This window comes from Scyliorhinus torazame, chromosome 19, assembly GCF_047496885.1.
Source record: "Scyliorhinus torazame isolate Kashiwa2021f chromosome 19, sScyTor2.1, whole genome shotgun sequence".
NCBI classification, from domain to species: Eukaryota; Metazoa; Chordata; class Chondrichthyes; order Carcharhiniformes; family Scyliorhinidae; genus Scyliorhinus; species Scyliorhinus torazame.
The window spans coordinates 50,303,997-50,313,565 of NC_092725.1; positions in this window are offsets into that span (position 1 = coordinate 50,303,997).

Sequence of the window (9,569 nt, forward strand, 5' to 3'; positions counted from 1 at the left end):
GAAGGTGGTAAAAGACGTGGAGGAGTAGCATTGTTAATCAAGGATAGTTTAACGGCTGCAGAAAGGCAGTTTGAAGGGGATCTGCCTTCTGAGGTAATATGGGCCGAAGTTAGAAATAGGAAAGGAGCGGTCACATTGTTAGGAGTATTTTATAGGCCCCCAAGTAGTAATAGAGATGTGGAAGAAGAAATTGCAAAACAGATTATGGATAGGTGTGGAGATCTCAGGGTAGTTGTCATGGGTGACTTTAACTTTCCAAATATTGATTGGAACCTCTATAGGCCGAACAATTCGGATGGGGCAGTTTCTGTACAGAGTGTGCAGGAGGGTTTCCTGACACAATATGTGGATAGGCCGACAAGAGGAAGGGGCCACATTGGATTTGGTACTGGGTAATGAACCGGGCCAAGTGTTAGATTTGTTTGTGGGAGAGCACTTTGGAGATAGTGACCACAATTTGGTGTCTTTCACTATTGCAATGGAGAGGGCAAGGTTTATAATTGGGGGAGGGGTAATTATGATGCGATTAGGCAAGAATTAGGGAGCATAAGATGATAACAGAAACTGTCAGGGAAAGGCACAAATGAAAAGTGGAGCTTGTTCAAGGAACAAATACTGCATGTCCTTGATAGGCTTGTCCCTGTCAGGCAGGGAGGAAATGGTCGTGTGAGGTAACCATGGTTCACAAAAGAGGTTGAATGTCTTGTCAAGAGGAAAAAGGAAGAGTATGTAAGGATGAGAAAACAAGGTTCAGTAGGGTCGCTTGAGGGTTACAAGGTAGCAAGGAATGAGCTGAAAAAAGTGCTCCGGAGAGCTAGTAGGGGACATGAGAAGTCCTTGGCGGGTCAGATCAAGGAAAACCCAAGGTTTTTTACTCATGTGAGAAATAAAAAAATGACCAGGGTGAGGGGGTAGGGCCGGTCAAGGACAGTAGTAGGAACTTGTGCATGGAGTCAGAAGAAATAGGAGAGGAGTTGAATGAATACTTTTCTTCATGAATACTTTTCTCGCAAAGGAGAGGGGCCATGTTTTTGAGGATGAGAGTGTGATTCAGGCGGGTAGGCTGGAGGAGGTAGATGTTCTGAGGAAGGATGTGTTAACAATTTTGAAAAACCTGAGGGTCGACACGTCCCCTGGGCCAGATGGGATATATCCAAGGATTCTTTGGGAGGCAAGGGATGAGATTCCAGAGCTTTTGGCTTTGATCTTTGGGTCCTTGCTGTCCACGGGGATAGTGTCAGAGGACTGACGAGTGGTGAATGTTGTTCCTCTGTTCAAGAAAGGGAATAGGAATGACCCTGGTAATTAAAGGCCAGTTAGTCTTACTTCGGTGGTCGGTAAGATAATGGAAAAGGTCCTGAAGGATAGGATTTATGACCATTTGGAAAGATGCAGCTTAATCCTGGATAGTCAACATGGATTTGTGAAGGGTAAGTCTTGCCTCACAAATTTGATTGAATTCTTTGAGGAGGTAACTACGTGTGTAGATGAAGGTAGAGCAGTTGATGTCGTATACATGGATTTTAGTGAGGCGTTTGATAAGGTTCCCCATGGTCGGCTCATGAAGAAAGTAAGGAGGTGTGGGAAAGAGAAATTTGGCCAATTGGATAAGTAACTGACTATCACATAGAAGACAGAGGGTGGCGGTGGATGGAAAATTTTCAGACTGGAGACCAGTTACCAGCGGTGTACTACAGGGATCAGCGCTGGGCCCTCTGCTATTTGTGATTTTTATCAATGACTTGGAGGAGGGGGCTGAAGGGTGGGTCAGTACATTTGCTGATAACACCAAGATTGGTGGAGTAGTGGATGAGGTGGAGGGCTGTTGTAGGCTGCAAAGAGACATTGACAGGATGCAGAGCTGGGCCGAAAAATGGCAGATGGAGTTTAACCCTGATAAGTGAAAGGTGATTCATTTTGGTAGAAAAAATTTGAATGCGGATTACAGGGTCAACGGCAGGGTTCTGAGGAATGTGGAGGAACAGAGAGATCTTGGGGTTCATGTCCACAGATCTCTGAAGGTTGCCACTCAAGTGGATAGAGCAGTGAAGAAGGCTTATAGTGTGTTAGCGTTTATTAAAAGGGAGCTTGAGTTTTAAGAGCCGCGGGGGTTATGCTGAAACTATACATGACCCTGGTGAGACCACATTTGGAGTATTGTGTGCAGTTCTGGTCACCTCATTATAGGAAGGATGTGGAAGCATTGGAAAGGGTGCAAAGGAGATTTACCAGGATGCTGCCTGGTTTGCAGGATAGGTCTTATGAGGAAAGGTTGAGGGAGTTAGGGCTTTTCTCTTTGGAGCGGAGGAGGGTGAGAGGCGACTTAACAGAGGTTTATAAGATAATGAGGGGGGTAGATAGAGTGGACGTTCTATGTTATTGATTTGATGGTTGAGTTCAATCTCACCGTGGCAGTTTTGTGATTTTGAATTCAGATTTTAAAAAGTCCAAAAATGAGCACGTTACGTGGATTGGCGATGCTAAATTGCCCCCTAGTGAGGGCTGTTATTTGGACATGAAGTAATTTTACCTTGTGATAAAATACAGAAGACCAGAAGAAGTAGGAGCAGAAGTGGGCCATTCAGCCTTCGAGTCTGCTCCACTATTCAATGAGGTCATGACTGATATGATAATCCTCAACTCCACTTACCCGCCTTAACCCCATAACCCTTGATTCCCTCACTGATTTAAAATTTGTCGCTCTCAGTTCTTGAACATACCATCAACCCAGCTTCTACAGCTCTCTGCTGTAGAATTCCATGTTCACTACCCTCTGAGAGAAGGAATGCTTCCTCATCTTTGTCTTAAATGGGTGACTCTTTATTCTAAGATTACGCCCTCTCGTCCTAGACTCTCCCTCAAGGGGAAACAACCGCTCAGCATCCCAGAGAGTTTTAGAAATATCCAAAGCTTGCAACTTTAAATAACCTTAATAGTTCACAAATAGTTCATCCTCTCTGCCATCTGTTTTGATCATTAATGTAATTTGTGTCGCCCGAGATGAGCAATGTTGTTATCCTTGACTGCAGTTAGGGAGCAGTCGGAACCGGGAGTGGGCAGGTGGGGGCAAGGGGAAGGGGAGGTAAAATTAGATACAGTGCTCTGAGATATAGAACAAAGAACAAAGAAGATTACAGCACAGGAACAGGCCCTTCGGCCCTCCCAGCCTGCGCCGATCCAGATCCTTTATCTAAACATGTTGCCTACTTTCCAAGGATCTACTTCCCTCTGTTCCCCGCCCATTCATATATCTGTCTAGATGCATCTTAAATGATGCTATCGTGCCTGCCTCTACCACCTCCGCTGGCAACGCATTCCAGTCACCCACCACCCTCTGCATAAAAAACTTTCCACGCACATCTCCCTTAAACTTTCCCCCTCTCACCTTGAAATCGTGACCCCTTGTAATTGACACCCCCATTCTTGTAAAAAGCTTGTTGTTATCCACTCTGTCCATACCACTCAGAATTATGTAGACCTCAATCAGGTCCCCCCTCAACCTCTGTCTTTCCAACAAAAACAAGTAGATTACTACTCAACCTTTCTTCATAGCTAGCACCCTCCATACCAGGCAACATCCTGGTGAACCTCCTCTGCACCCTCTCTAAAGCATCCACATCCTTCTGGTAATGTGGCGACCAGAACTGCACGCAGTATTCCAAATGTGGCCCAACCAAAGTCCTATACAACTGTAACATGACCTGCCGACTCGTGTACTCAATACCCCGTCCGATGAAGGCAAGCATGCTGTATGCCTTCTTGACCACTCTATCGACCTGAGTTGCCACCTTCAGGGTACAATGGACCTGAACTCCCAGATCTCTCTGTACATCAATTTTCCCCAGGACTCTTCCATTGACCGTATAGTCCGCTCTTGAATTGGAGCTTCCAAAATGCATCACATCGCATTTGCCTGGATTGAACTTCATCTGCCATTTCTCTGCCCAACTCTCCAATCTATCTATATTTTGCTGTATTCTCTGACAGTCCTCCTCGCTATCTGCAACTCCACCAATCTTAGTATCATCTGCAAACTTGCTAATCAGACCACCTATACCTTCGCCCAGATCATTTATGTATATCACAAACAACAGTGGTCCGAGCACGGATCCCTGTGGAACACCATTAGTCACCTTTCTCCATTTTGAGACACACCCTTCTGTGAATTAGTTTCCCTTCAGTCCAGATGAAATGATCAATCGAACACCAAGCTACTTCAACGTACGTTTATTCACGGCCGGGACTTGAGCACTGTACATCTAAGTGTCTACAGATGCAAGTCGAAGTTAATACAGCAGCTAATTACTTATATAATAAAATGACAATGTTTCCTTCCCAAGGACAGCCCCTTTAGACGAGGTCTGAGAAATACAGCATTCTGTGGCTCTCAGCTAAAATGAAGTTATCTGTAGAATTAGAAACGATTCCCAAGGCCGTCTTTTGTTACTGCAACTGTCTAGCACAAAAACATAAAAGATAAGATAAATTCCGTTAGACCAAAAAGTTCTTTTTGACATTTCATTTTCCCATCAAGCTTGATTCTAGATCCAAACTAAAACTCAGTTTGACATCCAGTAGCTTGATCCATATTCTCATTCCCCCCTTTTATCATTTCATGATAACTTCTAATCCATAGCCAATCATCTCAGTCTCTCCCATTCTATCTGTACTTCTATCATTTTCTTACTTTCCTCTGCACTTTCTTTCACATCCATTAACTCTTCAAGGCGCACTTCATGTTGCTGCATTAACTGTTGAGAAATTACTGCTGAACTGACACTTTTACACAAGTATTTCATTAGGAAGCTAAACATAATTATTACAAGTATTACAACTACCAGGATTATCAATCCATGCACCAGGTAAGACCCCCATGATCCGGCAAATAACCAATCTAACCACCCATCCCTTGATGTTTCATGCAGTTTCTTAACCTCTTTGTGGATATGATCCACGAGGTGAGTGATGTTCTCCGAACTATCGGGGATGTAGATGCAACATTCCGAGCCGATCATGGCACAAGTCCCACCGTTTTTTGCAAGGAGGTAATCGAGGGCCATTCGGTTTTGTAGGGCTACGGTTCTTATTGCCACCATTTCATTATTTATCTCAGTCAATGCTCAGTGGTGTCGTTTGCTACCTCCTCCAGGATTTTTGCTATCTTCCTTATTTCCTTCATTGCAAGAGCTACCCCGATAGGGGGAAGCAGGATCCCAAAGTATCATTGCGTTTTGGTTATTTCTCTCTTTTGTCGCTTCATCATTTGGTAATGGTTGCCTAAATTGGTGAGGTGGTGTATAAAGGGGACTACATACCCCAGATAACAGGATCCCGTCCAATTCTCTGGCAGCCAGGGATATGCCTTGTGGCCACAAATAAAATACGTCCCATTGTACGAAGTGAGTTTGTCCACATCAAACCCTTCAGCCATCAAGGAGTACTTGAAGGTACCTGTCCCATTTGCGTATGGGACGTCCAGTGTGCACCCATAAAACTGAGGAGACGTATATACGGGATAGACCTCGGATATGTTGGCCACCACAAATCTGTGCTCGCATTGACTCGCACCTACAAATATCCCTTTAACCACATTCCTTACTAAACATATTATTCCCAGTGGTCTTCCCATGTTGGTGGTATTAGTGAGGGTAAGAAACGGAGGCTGGTGGGATTTGTTATAACTTGGTTGGTACCACATCTCAAAGGTGTTCATTGGATAGCCCCCCTCTTTCCAAGGTCTTGGGGATATGGGGAGAAATGATAAACTAGAAGCTGCCCCACCGTCTGGGTATCTTACCATAGATGCAATTCGTATAGTCCTGGGGGATTGACGAGTACCATTCTGGTAAATATGCCATTCTACTGTTTCTGACAGGTTAAGCGGAACAGGTCTGAGGGGGATCCCTCCCTTAGCATGGGTCGGGATATGTGTACATACCCAGCAACCAGAAACATTCATGTCCTTTGCATACACTTATGACATATACAGATACGTGTTTACATGTAATTCCCTTTTTTTTCGCAGCCTTCCCCTCCCTTGGTCAACGCATCCCAAGGGTAAAGTTTTTTTTTTGTTTCTGCAGCTATAGTCCCATTTACAGTTGACCTGATGACAGGGTAGGTTGCCCTTAGTCACTCCACTGATGAGTATGGTCCGATTGCATCATTGTACGTAGGCCGAACATCCGTCCACAGGGGTCGCGTTCCAAGGTCCTTCTCCTGGGCCTTGACTGGTGCATTGTCAGGTGTCTCCTCGACAGAGGTGATGAGTCCGACTTCCCTTGGGGCCACAGGTTCTTTGCTTTGCCCCTCCTCCAGTTTACAAAAGTCCCAGGAGGGTTACGATAATAAGTGTGGCCCTCATCCTAGAAGTGATGTCGGAGTTATTACCTAGGGCTCAAAACAGAGGGTTATTCTCTATTGCATTTTCACAACCTTACAATGGTGGATGTGGATCCAGGCATTTCTGCCTTCCACTTTTACAGCAGTGGGAGTAGTGAGTAGGACCTGGTGTGGTCCTTCCCATCGGGGTTCTAATCCTTTCCTAACCCAATTACGAATCAGATCATACTCCCCCAGGTTAATAGTGACAGAACTGGACAAGGGAGGTATCTCCTCATAAGCGGCTCGTACCCGTGAATGGAGGCCTTTTAGTACTTTAGTCAAGGCTATCACATAGTTGGCCATTTCAGTGGTCATGCGGTGAAACTGTACTTCCTTATGTTTCCCTTGATCCCAAGGAGTACGCAAGGGTCTTCCGTATAAAATTTTGGCGGGACTCAGTCGTGTCTTTCCAGCTGGGGTTGCACGTATTTGGAAGAGGGCAATAGGCAATAATTTGAGCCAAGTGGCTCCAGTCTCTGCCTGTAGTTTTGCCAGTTTTGTTTTTAATGTCTGATTAGCCCTTTCTACCATTCCCGCTGCTTGGGTTCGGTATGCGCAATGTAATTGTTGATTTATTCCCAGCTGAGTACAAAATTCCTCATTGATCTGTCCCACAAAATGAGGTCCATTATCAGAGCTTAATCGATATGGAATCCCAAATCTAGGAACAATTTCTTGCATTAAAACTTTTACAAGCGTGGAAGCTTTGTTATCTACAGTGGGGTAAGCTTCTATCCATTTACTAAATACATCAACAATAACCAATACATGTTTATAACATTGGCATCTTTCCAACTCAATGTAATCTATCTGGAGTGTCTCAAAGGGACCTTCCGGTAGCGGGGTTTTACCCATTTCACAGGGTATTGTTTTACCAGGATTATACTGCTGACATACTAGGCAATGACTGCTGATGTTTTGCGCTATGTCCTGCAGTCTTGGATGCCACCAGGTCTTGAGCAACACATCACCCGTAGCTCGCGCACCACAATGAGTTGCAAAATGAACACATTCGGTGACCCAGGCTGCAAATGCATCGGGCATACATGTTTGCCCTGCCGGGGTGACCCACAATTTGTTTACAGGATCATAACAACATCCCAATTCTTCCCATAGTCTTTTTACACAAGCAGGAGCGTCCTCCTGTAACAGAATGACGTCAGTGATGGTCGGCATTGGCTTTTCAGAGGGAGACTGACCCTTAGAGCTTTTAGTCTGGCTCATCATTTTTGGTACCACCATGTATTTTAAGCAAGAAGCCTCTTTGGCTTGGTGGTCCGCTTGCCGATTACCCGCGTCCACCAGGGTTTTGCCTGTCGTATGGGCAGCACACTTTATTCCGGCTATTTGTTTAGGGAGCATTAAAGCCTGTAGTAATTGTGTAACTAACTGTTTGTGGGATATCTGACTGCCTGCAGATGTAAGAAATCCCCTGTTCTTCCATAATTGGTTTACAGGGGCTGGTTTAGCACACTGGGCTAAATCGCTGGCTTTTAAAGCAGACCAAGGCAGGCCAGCAGCACGGTTCGATTCCTGTACCAGCCTCCCCGAACAGGTGCCGGAATGTGGCGACTAGGGGCTTTTCACAGTAACTTCATTTGAAGCCTACTTGTGACAATAAGCGATTTTCATTTCATTTCAATTGACTGAAGTCGTGTGTGACTCCAAATGCGTATCTGGAGTCTGTGTAAATGTTTATTTTCTTATTCTCTCCTAACACGCACGCTCGGATAAGTGCAAATAGCTTGGCTTGTTGAGCGGAGAACGGTGTTTCAAATGCTGCTGCTTCTAAGGTTTCTCCTTGCTGTTTAACTATAGCGTACCCTGATAATCTATCCCCCCTTTCGCCAACGGAAGCACTGCCGTTCGGTGAAAACAGTTAAGTCTACATCGGGCAGGGGAGTGTCAGTGAGATCATCGCGTACGGAGGCTTCCTCTCTGAGGAGCGTCAGGCAATCGTGGCCTGGCTGTGAGCATTCCGATGGTGGTTCGGAGAGAAAACTTGCTGGCTTGATAGTGGTGCAGTGACAAAATTGGGGCTTGGGATTATTCAGGAGATAAATCTCGTATTTGTTCTGCCGAGCCATGGTTAAATGTTGGGTTTGGAGCTGTCCAAGCAGTGCCGTGACAGAGTGGGAACTGTAAACCACAATGTCCTGCTGGAGGGTAAGGTTAGCCGCCGACTGGAGGCTGTTGTAAATAGAAGCAAGGATCTGAGTGCAGGCGGGATAGCCGAGTGCCACAGGGTCCAGCCTAGAGGAATAATAGGCGATGGGATCCGTGTTTCTGGGTGAGGACAGCTGTCGCACAGCCAGAAGGTACGGTACAGTAGAGCTGGAAAGGGCGATCGTACAAGGGCCGCCCCAGAGCCGGCGCCTGCATCAGGGCGTGCTGGAGCCTTTTAAAAGCCCCTAGAGCGGCTGGGCTTAGCTGAAAGGGTCCCGGTTGGTTAGTGAATGGAGTTAAAAGGCGGGTATCGAGGGCGATATTGGGGATCCACTGGCGACAATAGTTGACCATGCCCAGCCATCGGCGAACGTCCTTCGCAGTAGAAGGGTCTGGAAAATGACAAATGGGCTGCACACGGCTAGGCGCCCGTGCTCGTGAGTCTGCAGAAAGGAGGATGCCCAAGAATTTAACTTCTGTTTGGGCAATCAGTACTTTTGCAGGCAAAACTATGTACCCTAGGGCCAAGAGGTGGTTCAACAATTGGGCAGAATCTTCTTTACAACTTTGTCCTGATGGACAAGCAATTAACAGGTCGTCAACGTACTGAACTAGCGTGGAGCCGCCCTTTAGTTCCAGCTGCTGGAGTTGTTGCTGGAGGCAGCGGGAGAAGAGGGTAGGTGAATGAACGAAGCCCTGTGGCAGACGGGTCCATGTATATTGTTGGTTCTGATAGGTAAAGGCAAAGAGGTACTGGCTAGCAGGGTGAAGGTGGAGCGCGAAAAACGCATGTTGAAGATCGACAAGAGAGAAAAATATGTCATTAACCAGGATCTGGGCCAAGATGTGAGCTGGATTAGGGACCAGGGCATGAAGGGGCTGCACAATGGAATTAATAGATCGGAGATCTTGACGGATTTAGGAACAGCTAGAATCGGAGTGTTGCAGGGTGACTGACATGGAATTAGTATGTGCTGCTGGATAAGGTGTTTAATAAGGGCTTCCAAGGACGGCAAGGC